Below are 12,955 nucleotides of genomic sequence, written 5' to 3'. Positions count from 1 at the left end.
GTCGCACATTATTTAACTTTCTTTACAGAAGCAAGCTTGTTAATCCATTCGAAAACAAGCACATCATTTTACTTTGGAAAATTATGTTACCATTGGATTCACTGCTGCAAACTTCAAATTACTGCATGGTTATTAATATAGTTGGGCTGGTTTTTGGAATTCCCTCCTGTTAAATATTAGACAGGCATTTCTCTGCTGCCTTTTGGGCACAAGCTGAAGACTTTCTTTTAACAAGTCTTTTAAGTGGAGATCTTTCCCAGCCTACATCTATATTGGAATTGTTTTTTAAGATGTTTTGCTTTATTGCTTGTTTGTTTCCTGCCCTAGGCTCCTTTGAGAGAAAGGGTGGGAAAGAAATATAATAAATAAATAGTGAGCTCAGCACAGAGTTGCAAGCCCTGGTTTTAAAGGTGTGTGTAGCAAACACCAGAAATCAAACCCAGATTCTGCAAACAGCTCAGCAGTTGTTTGACTCAGGTTCAAATATTGTTTCAGGATATAAACATGTGAAGCCTTGGTAAAATTCACCTGAGACATGAAGCTTCCCAAGATGTGTGTCAGATTCACATCTGAGCTAAGATTTTCCAAATGACATAGGGCCTTATCCACTGCTGCAGCTCTGCTGGTGCAGCAGGCATAGATGGGTGCACTGGGGCTTTCTGTTCCCCTTCTATGCTCTCTTGTCCCCATGACTCTTCAAATCAGATCCAGAGGATTTGGGGACCCCCTGGGGCAAATTTTGGGGGCGCACAGTGGGAGTTGATGAAATGGTAATAATGCTCCAGTGAATGCCCACTGGTCCCACACTGGACACAACTCATAATTTCAACTCTCGTCTGCTCTTTATTCCACTGTCTTTTTGCATAAATGTAACATTTTATTACCCCAAGGCCTGTAGCCAAATACTTTGAGGCAGCAAAATATCTGTAAGGATCTTTGATTTATTTTTATTTTTTTAAAAAGAAAATGTAGTTTACATCCCACTGTGACTGAAGAAGAAACTTCTTATTATGTCTCACTCGGGCACCTCCTGAGTGCTTTCCAAAACAAAAACCAATGGGTTTTGCCTGCAAACAGTCTTGCAAAGGAGTTATTACAAAGAGGAAAGGAGAGAGAACAAAAGGCATTCAGTACAACTTCTAGACACTCAGCTTGCTCAACTACATGAACTCAGGCCAGAAAAATTAAATGGCATGCTCATCACGTTGTTCTCAAGCCAACTAAAAAAAGAAAAAGAAAGAAAAAGGCATGCCACAGCCACCAATTTGGTCCTAAGCCAGGAAAATACTCACCCGAGTCAGGAAAATAGCTGCTTATACCTTTCATGCAGCTGCTGCTCAATGGTTCTCAGCACAGATGAGATTAGGATGCTGTTGCTATGTGTCTAGCACCTGGATACAAAGGCTCATGGCAGGGGATGAAGGGTGGCTGGCTTTGGCAGTCAGCAAGCCTGGAATCCCCCCTCCCACCCTGCTTTGGAATTGAAGAGCTTTTAAGTTCTCTCAGCCACAAGGGACTCTCTTTCCAGAAGCAGCTCCGTCCTGTGTGGCTAGAAGAAAAAATTAAATGACTCAGCAAGGCATGTGAATGTATTTACCTGTCTTGTACATATTGTGGTGGGCTTTCTCACCCGCCACTCTGAGGAAGAGAATGCTGGACTAGAAAGGCCTTTCTCCCCTGAACCAACTTAGGCCTTAGGTTCTTTCCGTATTGCCCTTTGCACATTTGCTCCTCGGAACGGGACAGTCTGCAGGTCTATGTAATCAGTGCACTGCCTTTGTGTTTGGATCATTCAGACATTCTCCCAGCAGTGTGGGGGCTGCTGACAGATAAATTGCTTCTACACAACGGGCAGAATTTCATTGAATCACAGAGATGAAAAGAACCTTGTAAGCCATCTAATATCCTGCTGGAGCATCCCCAACAGATGACCATACAGCCTCTTGTTGAAGACCTTGCCTGTGTACACACCATACATTTCAAGCACATGACTTCCCCAAAAGAATTCTGGGAACTGTAGTTTATTGAGCACACTGGGAATTGTATCAACTCTTTGGGGGAAGTCATGTGCTTGAAATGTATAGTGTGCACATAGCCCCCCACTGAGAAGAGGACCCAGCACCCCTCTAGGTGATTAGTTCCATTGTTGTGCTTCTCTTTCCATCAAGACATGTCACCTAATGCAACTCTACACTTCCTGTGACTTCATTGCATTAGATTAAATCCTGCCCTGTGGGGCAGCAGAGAACAAGTCTTTTCCCTCCTCTGTGTGACAGACTTCCAGGCATTTGAAGAGTGCTGTCATGGACAACCCACTCAGCTCTTTCCAGGCCAAACCTACCCAATTCCTTTAAACTTTCATCATTGGATTTGTTTTCCTTTCCATCACGACTTGAGAGTTAAAGTTGCAATTACCTAGAAGTAAATGCAACAATCAGAGCAATCAAAGGGTATTATCTAATTGGTGCACAAGGGCCAAAGAATCAATACTGTACTGCAAACAGCAAAACTAAGATCAGAAAAAGAGACATTCAGGTACTGTATGTTTCAAATAATATTCTTCCCTTTCAGCGGCATAACATTGTACACAAAACAGGTGTGCTTGCCATATGGTATGCATGCTGTTAGGCACTTTTTCCTGGATCTCACTTTAAACAAAGTCAGTTTCTAGCAGTAATAGTTATTAAAGAAATCATGTAAACATGACTGAAGAGTTGAGCTACAACAAATAATTCTGAAAAGACTGCACAGTAGTTCCATATTGCCTATAAGAAGTTGCTTTGGCTAGTTTCAAGCAATGTAGAGCTCAGTATGGTTTTATTTTATTTTTTAAAATCATCCCAGAATGCTGTGGATGTAATTTATCTTGATTTCAGCAAAGCATTTGTGAATTTTCCCCATTATATTTTGGTTGGCATGCTGGCTAAATGAGGCCTAGATGTTAATACTCTCAGGCAGATATGCAGCTGATTGGAAAACCACACTCAAAGGACATTCAAAAATGGTTCTTCATCAAACTGGAAAGAGGCTTTGAGTAGGTGTCACAGTCCTCTGATCTAGGCCCAATACTCTTCTTCAACATTTTAAAATCATTCATTCTTATATGTGTGGCAGCACCTTCACTGTGGAACTACCTGCCTATTGCCATCATGAAGGCACCTTCATTGTATTCTTTTTGGCACCTGCTAAAAACAGTTTTGTTTATACAAGCCTACCGAGATGTGTAGAATGTGTTCTGTTTTACTGTTAATTTTGAATTATTTAAAGTTGTTTTATGATTTTATTGTTTCATTCTCTTCATAAGCTGTTTTGGGATTTTTCAGAATAATTATCAAGCTACGTATAAATTTAATGAAATAAATAAAAAAATATGAAATAGAGGAGGAGTTCCTTATTGAGTTCATAGATAACACAATACCAGGAGGGATAACTAGCACCATGGAAGAAAAGAATAAAATTGAAAATGACCTTGATTGAATGGAAGACTTGACCTGCAATGACCAAAATAAATTTCAACAGAATCAACTGCAAAGTTCTACACTAAAATGGGTGGCAGGTGAGAGGAATCAAATGTATAGGTACAGGATGGGGGATACTTGTCTTGGTAGTAATACTTGTGTAAAGAGCAACAGAATTTAGTTAAACATAAGCTGTACATGAGTTAGCTTCAGTTATAGAACTGTAGCTTCCAAGTCGTAAGAAACATTTCCTCTTTATTCTGCATCAGTCAGACCTTATATGGAGTTCTGTGTCCAGTTTTGAGCGCCACTTTTAAGGACAATGCAGACGACAGCTCGAGAGGATGGCAACAAGATGGCGTTAGAAAAGAAAGTTTGAAGTAACCTGGAGAAGATGTGATAGCACTTGTCAAATACTGGTAGGAAAATCTTTTTAATGGAGCAAAACAAACCATCGAGCCCTGTTCAGACTGCTCCACAACTGGCATGAAGAATATTCACTACCCGATGGACTGCATTTCACCCCTGCCTAAATGGTGACAGAAAAGGCTCTTTTGAAACCACATTTGAGCAAAAGTTGGCTGGGCACTTTTGATCACAGGTGGATCAGGGACTGATTCAAGTGGGAGCAACTCTGACTTGGATTGCAGAAAGGCAGATGATCTGTGGAAGTGTTTTATGAGACGAGGGGGCAGGGACACCCCCCCTACACAGACATATAGATTGGATTATTTATTGCATCCTTGTGGTGGAATAAGCATGTCTGTAATCTTAAATCCTATAATGGTTTAAGCCCTTCAAACCGCTGATGCTGTTGCCTGTTCACCAGTGGTATGCGATCATGTGGAAATCGCTGTAGAAGTTGTTGTGCATGTATTATGGTCAAATGACTAAAATAATATCAGTGATGAAATGCCAGCTGCTGTCAAAAGAGTGTAATGCATCTGAGGTGTTAAAAGTATATTGTAGTATGTTTTAAAACATTGCAGAGATTTGTGTTGTGTGCCTGAATGATAAAAGAAAAACAATTGCAAGGTCTTGAGCTGTAAAGCTTTTGTATATTGTAGCTTTGGAGCTTGGAGAGTTGGTGGAAGTATTTTCCCTCACCCAAAGCACTGGAGTTTTATAGCTGTCACTAAAATCCAAGAGAAAGTATTAGGGAAATATAAAAACCTGAGTTGTTTTTCATATTATTCATGTAGATGACATCTGAAAGTCGAATGAACTGCTGTCTCCTTGAAAGCTGTCAGTCAGACTGACAAGAAAATCCCACAGCACTTAGGGCCTGTCAGTCTCTTCTTCCAAGGATAGACGGGTATCAGAGCATATACGAGGCCTGTGTTTACATAATGTGAAAACGTTTAATGGTGAAAGTAAACATCAATGCACATATAGAGGTTGATTATGATTCTAACAGATCCTTGATCTGCTGTAAGCATTTGCCACAGAAACCCCAAATATACAGGCAGGACTTTTTTTCACTCAGAACTCTCTGGAACTCAGTTATGGCACCTCTCAAGTGGGTGCCATTGCCATTATAAGAGAACAAGGGAGGTGTTTGTGGTCTGTTACCTTAATGTTACCAATGTTTGTTGTTTCAACCAAAAGGATCAGGACTTGCATGAGCAGAATGCTATCCAGTTTGGGCGTTGTGCCATGGCGCCTGGAATGTGTGGCTGGTGTCTCCTGGTTGTTGTTTTTTTGCCTCAGATGTCGTATAGGCCTCTGTTTTAGCATTTTTAGTAATTTCTAAGAATCTCTAGTCGTTTGGGGTATCTTTTGGAGGAAGGTAGCCCATGGGGTTGTAGGTGGACTATCTCTCAGATTTAGGTTGAAATCACCTTCCAAGATTGCTTCCCCTGCATAGAAGGAGAGGATTTTTGTTAGTGTTTTCTGGATGAATTCTAATTGCTTTGAGTTTGGGGCATATATGGAGCCAATTGTCAGTTTAGTTTTGCCAGCTCTAGCCCATGGATTAAAAGCCAAACATGAATTTGCACGGACCTTTTGGCCTTGTATGTTGTACAGCAATGCTTCCGGTTTATAAAGGATTTTCACTTTAAATAACTGCTAATAAGTGTACTAAACCAGTAATCCAGCATGGACTTGTACAGTCTAAAGATACCAATTGGCCTGTCTTGATAGGTTCAACTGTCCACATGCTGACATGAAACTTATTCAAGGCTGGGAGTAAACTGAAGGCATCACACTGTTGGTTGCTAGACAGTTAGTTACATCTTCCCAGTTGCTCACTAGTACAATGCAAAAGCAATAAAGGATGTTTGTACATCATTTTTCATGTCCCTTCTCCCCTTTTTATAAATAAACTTTTTTGTTGCAATGCATTGCTGTAATATTTTCCTTTATTGTTAATGGCCACATTTGCATGTAACACTAAACCATGGATTAGCACTGTGGGCACAAGCAGGAAGGAGTCACCATAGATCTTTGGCTCCTGCATGCCCTCCTCATCTTCCCATGCAGCAGGGTTTAGTTTCAGTTCCCACAAAAACTGGTTTGTTACATGCAAACCAGCAATTGTGGCTGCACAGAAGAAGGAGATGGGGGAGTATGGAAGCTTGAGCCTTGTGGCAGCTCCTTCCTATGCATGCATGTAATGCTAAAACTTGGTTTAGTATTAAGTACAAATGTAGCCATTTTGTGGCTGATGACAGTCCCATTAGGTAGCCAGCGAACTGTGTTCATATGTGAGAGACAAACCACAAGGGGTAAGCCGAGAAGAAACCCAGGGAGATTGTAGCAAAACACAGACACTACAGTAAGCACTCAGGAGCAAGCGCACCATGAATGATTCCTAGGCTTGTCACATCCAGAGTAAGTTATCAAAAAGCCTTGACATGAATTCCTTCAAAAGGCAAGCTCTCAAGTTTCTAATGGCACTTAAATTAACAGGGGGAAAAATGTTAACAGAATATTATTATACTTTGAAATAGAAGAAAATCAAATATTTGACATCAGAATAAAGAAACCATTGAGGAAGAAAGGTGCTGGGTAAATTTATCCATGTCTTTTCACAGCTTTTATACAATTACCACGGTGTCCCCTAATGAACTAAAACCAAGCAAGGCCAGAAAGTGACTGCTGGACTGCTTTTCAAAAACAATGAGCTTTTCAAATCACTGAGATGTACTTATACTAATGTTCCATTTTCAAAATGAGAGGTGCCAGCCTGAATCAGGCATTCCTAGAAATCACATCTTTTGACCAAGGGGTCCTCACTCCATTTCACACAAATCCCAGATGTGTAATCTCATAAATATGTAAACTGGGTATTACATCTGCAGCAGTGAGGGAAGCACGTTTTATACGTGCTCAGAGCAGTCACTTTATCTCACACATTCCAGGACTGGACATTCACAACAAGTTCTGGTATCTGGCCTTGGCCAGATATTGGAATGGGGGGAGTAACCACTGCATCATGGCAGATGCTTAATGGAATTGTCTTCATTGTTATGAACCACAGTTATGATCTGCAGGAACACGATCCAGAAACCTTTCTGAAGTAGGTCTGATTCATATCAGTGGCTGGATATGAGCTATGCAGGCCACCTTGAAAAATGTACACATGAAATTCATTAAACAACATTTCTCATGGCCTAAGTCCTAGTGTCAAGACTGAACACTGGCTAGCTATACCTCACGTTAAGCCAGAGCTTATAAGGCCCTGAGTAAGCCTGACCTTTCAAGGGTTTGATTCCGCTTTACCAACAGAAAGCTTCTGAGTATATTGAGTAAATGAGCTATGAAGAATCCCAAGAGTTAGTGATAAGCCATTTCGTGTGCCGTGTTCCTGATAGCTCCAGGGAAAGTGCAAGCACTTGACCACACTCTAAATTTAGTCGCTGGGGCAGGACATTTCAGATCCTTCATGCTCTGTGTTGCAGGCATTGAGAATTATGGACAGTCATTTATTAGCATATTATTTATTACTATCATATATAGCAGGGATGGAGACCATCAGGCCTAGCTGCCAAATGTGGCCCTCTAGGCATCTCTATCTGGCCCCTGGAACCCTTCCCAGGTTACCCCTGCCTTCCTCAGATCACACTGCTACTTCACACCCCAAGCCTGACTGGAATGTGTCATTGAACTCTGGTGATGCTTTTGTATGGAGGATAGAGGCATATGAATGTGTGCAGAGACTTGCCTATTGTATTAAAAATGTTTGTTTCATTTGTTGCCCTGCCCACTTTTTCCTTAGACTGAAAACGTTTCCCCACCTTTGATATATACTGATAGTGAGCTCTCTGATGCTGGTCTTGATATAGTGTTCTCTTGAGTGCTGGCCTTGATTTAGTCAAAATGGCATTATCAAATACAGCGTTCAGAAAAAGAGAGCGGTCATTTGAGCCACCCCTTCTATTTGTGCGGCTTCTGAAGCTTTATTCTGACCCTTTTTCCACCAACAATACTTTTAATCAGTTATTCTAGAGCAGGGGTAAACAAACTTTTTACTCTTGGGGCCTGCATTCCTTTGGGGGTAACCTTCCAAGAGGCTCATGGCAGAAATTAGTAGTGTTGGAATGAAAGGTAGGTGGGGTTGGAGCCACCCTCCTTTCTCTCTGCCCCCCCCCCCCCACTTTTCTTCTTGTTTTTCTCCCTCCAGGTCACCTGCCTGGAATTAGACTAAGGATCACATGTGCCCAGGTTGCACAACCCTGCTCTAGAGTAACTGTGAAGTCAAGAGGACCATTTTGGTGCAAGTGGTTTTAGGCGTGTGATTAGCCTGGTTAGTGCTGTGACAAGAACTGAGATCTGGGATTAAACGTGCCATCTTCATTACTACCTGACATTCATGATAAGAGGCAAATATTAACCACGACTAATTTAGACCATCCACAGAATCAGCTGAAAGAGTGAGCACATGCCAACACCCTTCTCCAGAAGAGTTCTCCCTTATCTATGAAAATCACAGGATGTTACTACTACCTTATATGATTTTTTTATTAAAAAATTCCTAATTAACATGGTTTGAATTTTATAGACTTCTATGAGACCATGAAGGGTAATCTAATGCATTTTTCCAGGTAGTGAAATTGTGCAAAGTTTAAATTTTTAAAAAGCAGAAGTATCTGTCCTCAGTGTTTGAATTAGAAAATGGTGGTCAGTTAGGGGGTGTTAATGGAGGAGGAGGAAGTGGCAGGAGAAATGGTACTTGAAAGGCTCCACTCTCATGAAACAGCCCAGACATACCCTGACCAGTCCTACTCCCATCACTACTACCCGCATTAAAGGGGAGACCCTCTCCTAACCCAGAAGGAGTGAGGTGGACTCAGCTTTATCATTGGCCTGCTCCAGTGTTCTTCAGCGCAAACCATCATTCCACTGCTAAACGTTGCGCTACATGATTTTGATTTCCATGTATCATTTTTGTTGCCAACAAATAATCTTTTTTTGAAAACCCTATAATCTGTACAAAATGCAACTTCACCACACTGACCCAACCTCCATCTGGTGACTGAGTTGGGAAGGGTGAAATGCAAGCAAGGCCATCCCACACAGATGGCATTCTATTAATACACACGAGTGATCTCAAGGAGGCATCTTCTTTTAAAAGTGAAATGCTGCAATCTTGCCGTTGCATCAAAGGGCTCTTGCCATTTGAGCTTTTGGAGGATCCAAGCTGTTAATTAGGAATTCCAGCTGCCAGTTCTATCTCATGGCATATTGTTGTGTTCTTGTATTCTAGACTCTCGTGCTTGCATACACTCTGGGCCAATAAAGTTTGGAAAAGTCTTAGCATCTAAGGATTGAGGATTTGCTTTTTTTGACATATGCAGCCATGCCTTGGTTTAACAAAGAGCACGATAGAAGTTTGAGTTTTGGCTGTGACTTCTTCTCTGGGTTGTGACATGCCTCAGTAGGGGGGGAGGGAATGTGTGACATGACTAACTTTGCTGAGAAGGATGCCACATGTCTCGAAATGCTGTAGCTTAATCTCACATTTTTTATAAATTCAGTTTCCATTCTGTTGTATGTGTGGTTTCAAACTTTGTGTTCTGAAGAAGTTTAACAAGAAAGTACATTTTATATTCAGCTTGTTTTGCTTTGCTTTACGTTTTGTCTTGTATGCTACAAGGCAAAGGCTCTTTGTGGGGTTTCAATATATGCCTCTCCCTGTTTATTTCCTTTGTCAATACACGTGGCACATCCCAGATAAATCCCTTGCAGACACTTGACTCTCACACTGCTAGTTTTTGCTAATTCTCAGTTAGCATATAGGACACACTCACTGAGGATTACCTCTTCGCTCTTCCTGCTGAAACCTATAACCTTCTCCCAAAGAAATATTACTTTGTAAGATGTTCTTGTTACTTAAGGATGAGGTGAGGGCATTGATATCTTTGCCAGGTTGTATCAGTCATAGTGTTCCAGCTATGTGGGCTCTGGTTGGGAACTGACCCTCTGGAGCCTGCTGTCTACCTTTATCAAAGCTGACACCCAGTCAATTACAAGCCTGGTGCCAAGAGGCAAGGGACAAACACATGAGAGGCTGTTGTTAACCAGGCACAAGTCTGGGAACCTTGAGGGGTGGGGAGGAAGCCAGTGAACTGCCTGGGTGGACAAAGGCAAATCAAACTGTAGGCCACATCACGGCCCAAGGATCTGTGCCATATGTCAGGAAATACTGAGGCATAAACTGAGAGCCTTTGGGTTTGTGTGTGGCTGCCCCATGTGGTGAGCCACTGAATTTGGATGTGGGAGTGTAGTATCCTTAGGCACTGGACTAACCCAGCCATTCTAGGTTGACTATTAGATCTTCTCAGACAGAAAAGAGTATAAAAGTGCTTCCTGCTTTTGTTAAGGCTTAGCAGAGGAGCAAGGTTTTCTTGAGCCCTGGTTCATTCCTATATCCTTTGGCTGAATCATGGCTTCTTCCTCAATCCTGCCTCTTGGTGTTACTTTGGTCCTGACTTGATTATTGGTTTGCTCCATGGCTGCTGGCTCATCTCAGACTGCCGCCCGATGCCCAACCCTGGCATCCTGATAGCTTACCACATTGGGCAGCAACATGTAAATCTGAGGCATCCTCAGTCCTAGCTAAAAGAGCTCGGTCTTTATACTCCGTCTTATGACATTAGTCAGGGCTGCTTTCCAAGGTACGCAGGCTACTCACCCTGTGAACAGTGAAACATGAGGAGGATTTGTACCCGTGCCTGGTCACAAAATCCCAGGAACAGGATTTTCAAAAGGGCACTCACATAGCCATTTATGGGATCATTCTCCCAAATGCAAGTTGCTATGTGGAAAAGAGTCCTTAGCAGCTGAGGGAGAGCATTTTTCCATTCCTCTGCTTTTGTGCTCAGGATTCCAAGTAACAGTGCAGGAACTTGTTCTTGGAATGCAGCATAAAATCTGTATCAACTGAATGTGGGTAAGACGAGCAAGATCTATGTGTGTATCTTAAACACTTGAAGAATAGTGAATAGTACTTGGATGCTATTGTTTTCTCTACTGGTGGTTTTATTCTGATGTTGTTCTAACTTTTTCTTCTTTTGTATTTTTATTTCCAATGGCATTTTTTTAAAAAAAAATTACGCTGCCCAGAAACCATATTGTTAATGGGTGGTATAAAAATGCTGAAAGTAAGGAAATAAATATCCTTACTCAGATATTTAGCCTTACACAATGGCCCTAAATTAAGCAATACTGCAGTTGACAGTGCTTGAATGCCCTTTACAGAAGATTAGTACAAGAAAATTAACTGCCCATCATGTCTACAATATAAGCTAGTGAACTTTGTACTTTCTGCTTGGACCTGCCATACTTAGTAGGGATGCAGTGATGTTCAATCGAGAGGTGTCATTTCTGTATAAGGTGGGCCTGGCTTTTCAGTTAAATATTTTCTTAACCCCTCACCAAGGTGAGAACACACTTCCTAAGAGGAATCTCAGGCATGTTGTGATGCTGTATGGTTGCAGTCATTAACATTTGTCAGGCACTATGCTTTGTATATTTTGTCCTGAGTAGATGCCTTTTTGGATAAGCTGTGTTGAGCTCAGTGGTCACCCAGTGTCATGTGTCCTGCCTCTTAGCTTGCTATTCTCCCATATGTGGGACTGCACAGAGATTGTGAAGAAGAAAAGCCAGTTCTTTACTGTGGTCCTTCAAGCAGTGATCCATATAGTCACACAACTCACCCTCCTTCCCTGTTGCGGAGGCCATTATGACTAGCTTTCGCTTGAGTGCTTTCTTATATAGCTGCTAAAATGATCTTTTAGGAACTGGGCTGGAAGGTGAATGCACAGCTTTTGAGCATGTGTTGTGAGGGATGGGAGCAGACTTCCCACCAAAACTTTTAAACACCTCACTCTAGAAGTTTCCGCATTTTGCACAGCTGCACAAACACACACACTTATAGAACCGTATCAACAGCCACTCAAAGAACCACAGTTACGGGTGAGCAACCTGCTTTTGATTGCTAAGATAAAAAGATGATGAAATAGTTCTTGGTTCTTTTGAATGAAATATGAATATGAAGAACTGGATAAATGTTACACATTCCTGTTTCTTCCTACCCAGATGCAGGATCAGTTATGAAGTCTACTAGTTGTGGTGTGGTGCTTTCATAGGAACTGTTGCTTTTGTATATATTTTGTTAGCTGTTCTGAATAACCTTTTTAGGGCTGAAGGTGCTGGATATAAATAAATTTAAAAATAAATAAAATGTAGTGGCACCCATCCATCATCTGCCATGATTATAGTGTTTCTGAAGTGCACAATGTTCACAGTCTCTGATGCAGCTGTTTGGTATACAGAGGATGTCTGTCTCAAAGGTGGAGTGATGCAATGCCTGGCTGTTCTTCAGCTTGCCTAGGATAAACCTGTAACGGCTATTCACAAAGAGCATTAATTGTACTGAGGTACAGCCACTTGCTCAAGTTGGAATGTTGGTCACCTACATGCCGCAAATGTACAAATGCACTCTGGTAAGATATCTTCTAACACAAGCTGCCCAAACATCTGTGGCAGTGCTAAAGAAAACATGGGAATAAATGGTGGGGGTGGGGTAGAGAACCTGGAGATGAATATTTCAGCAAAGACGTGGGAAGAAAGGCAACACAACTTGCTCTCAGCCTTCTGTACTGCATTCCATAAATTAGCACAGTATAAATTTATATAGGTTTACACCATATAGAATTAAGCTAAATAAATATTCAGTTCGTAGTTTTGTGTAGTAGGCATAAGTAAGTGGTACATATGTTTGTTCAAGTTTTGCGAACTACCAGAGAACTATTTTTTTAAAAAAATAGTCAATTCATTTCAGTAGTCTGGAACAAGTCAGGTTGTTGTAAGGGTAAAACTCTGCTCTGAGTCTTTGGAGGATGGTTGTGATTTCAGTGTAGCAAACAGATTATAAAAACACACACACTGGAGATTTAATCACTGGAGTGATTAAAATGTGAGGATTGCTAGAGAATTGTCTGTCTGAAGTAGGAAGACCTCATTACAGAAGGGCTTTTATGAGAATCTTG

General features: G+C 41.4%; 1 long non-coding RNA gene across 1 annotated transcript in view; it reads right to left on the bottom strand.

Annotated features, from left to right (window-relative positions):
• Positions 1 to 257: 257 nt before the first annotated feature.
• LOC114600081 (uncharacterized) overlaps positions 258 to 12,955 on the bottom strand; it is a 30,438-nt gene continuing 17,740 nt past the window's right edge. Inside the window, exons 2-4 of the long non-coding RNA XR_013394011.1 lie at positions 5,031 to 5,317; positions 2,342 to 2,415; positions 258 to 1,549 (exon numbers count right to left, since the gene is read on the bottom strand). This is a non-coding gene — a long non-coding RNA (uncharacterized LOC114600081). The remainder of the gene's footprint in view (positions 1,550 to 2,341; positions 2,416 to 5,030; positions 5,318 to 12,955) is intronic.

The sequence above is a fragment of the Podarcis muralis genome, chromosome 8 (genome assembly GCF_964188315.1).
Source record: "Podarcis muralis chromosome 8, rPodMur119.hap1.1, whole genome shotgun sequence".
Taxonomy (NCBI): Eukaryota; Metazoa; Chordata; class Lepidosauria; order Squamata; family Lacertidae; genus Podarcis; species Podarcis muralis.
Note: the sequence above shows the minus strand (reverse complement) of the source record. Positions and strands in the feature narration are given on the sequence as shown.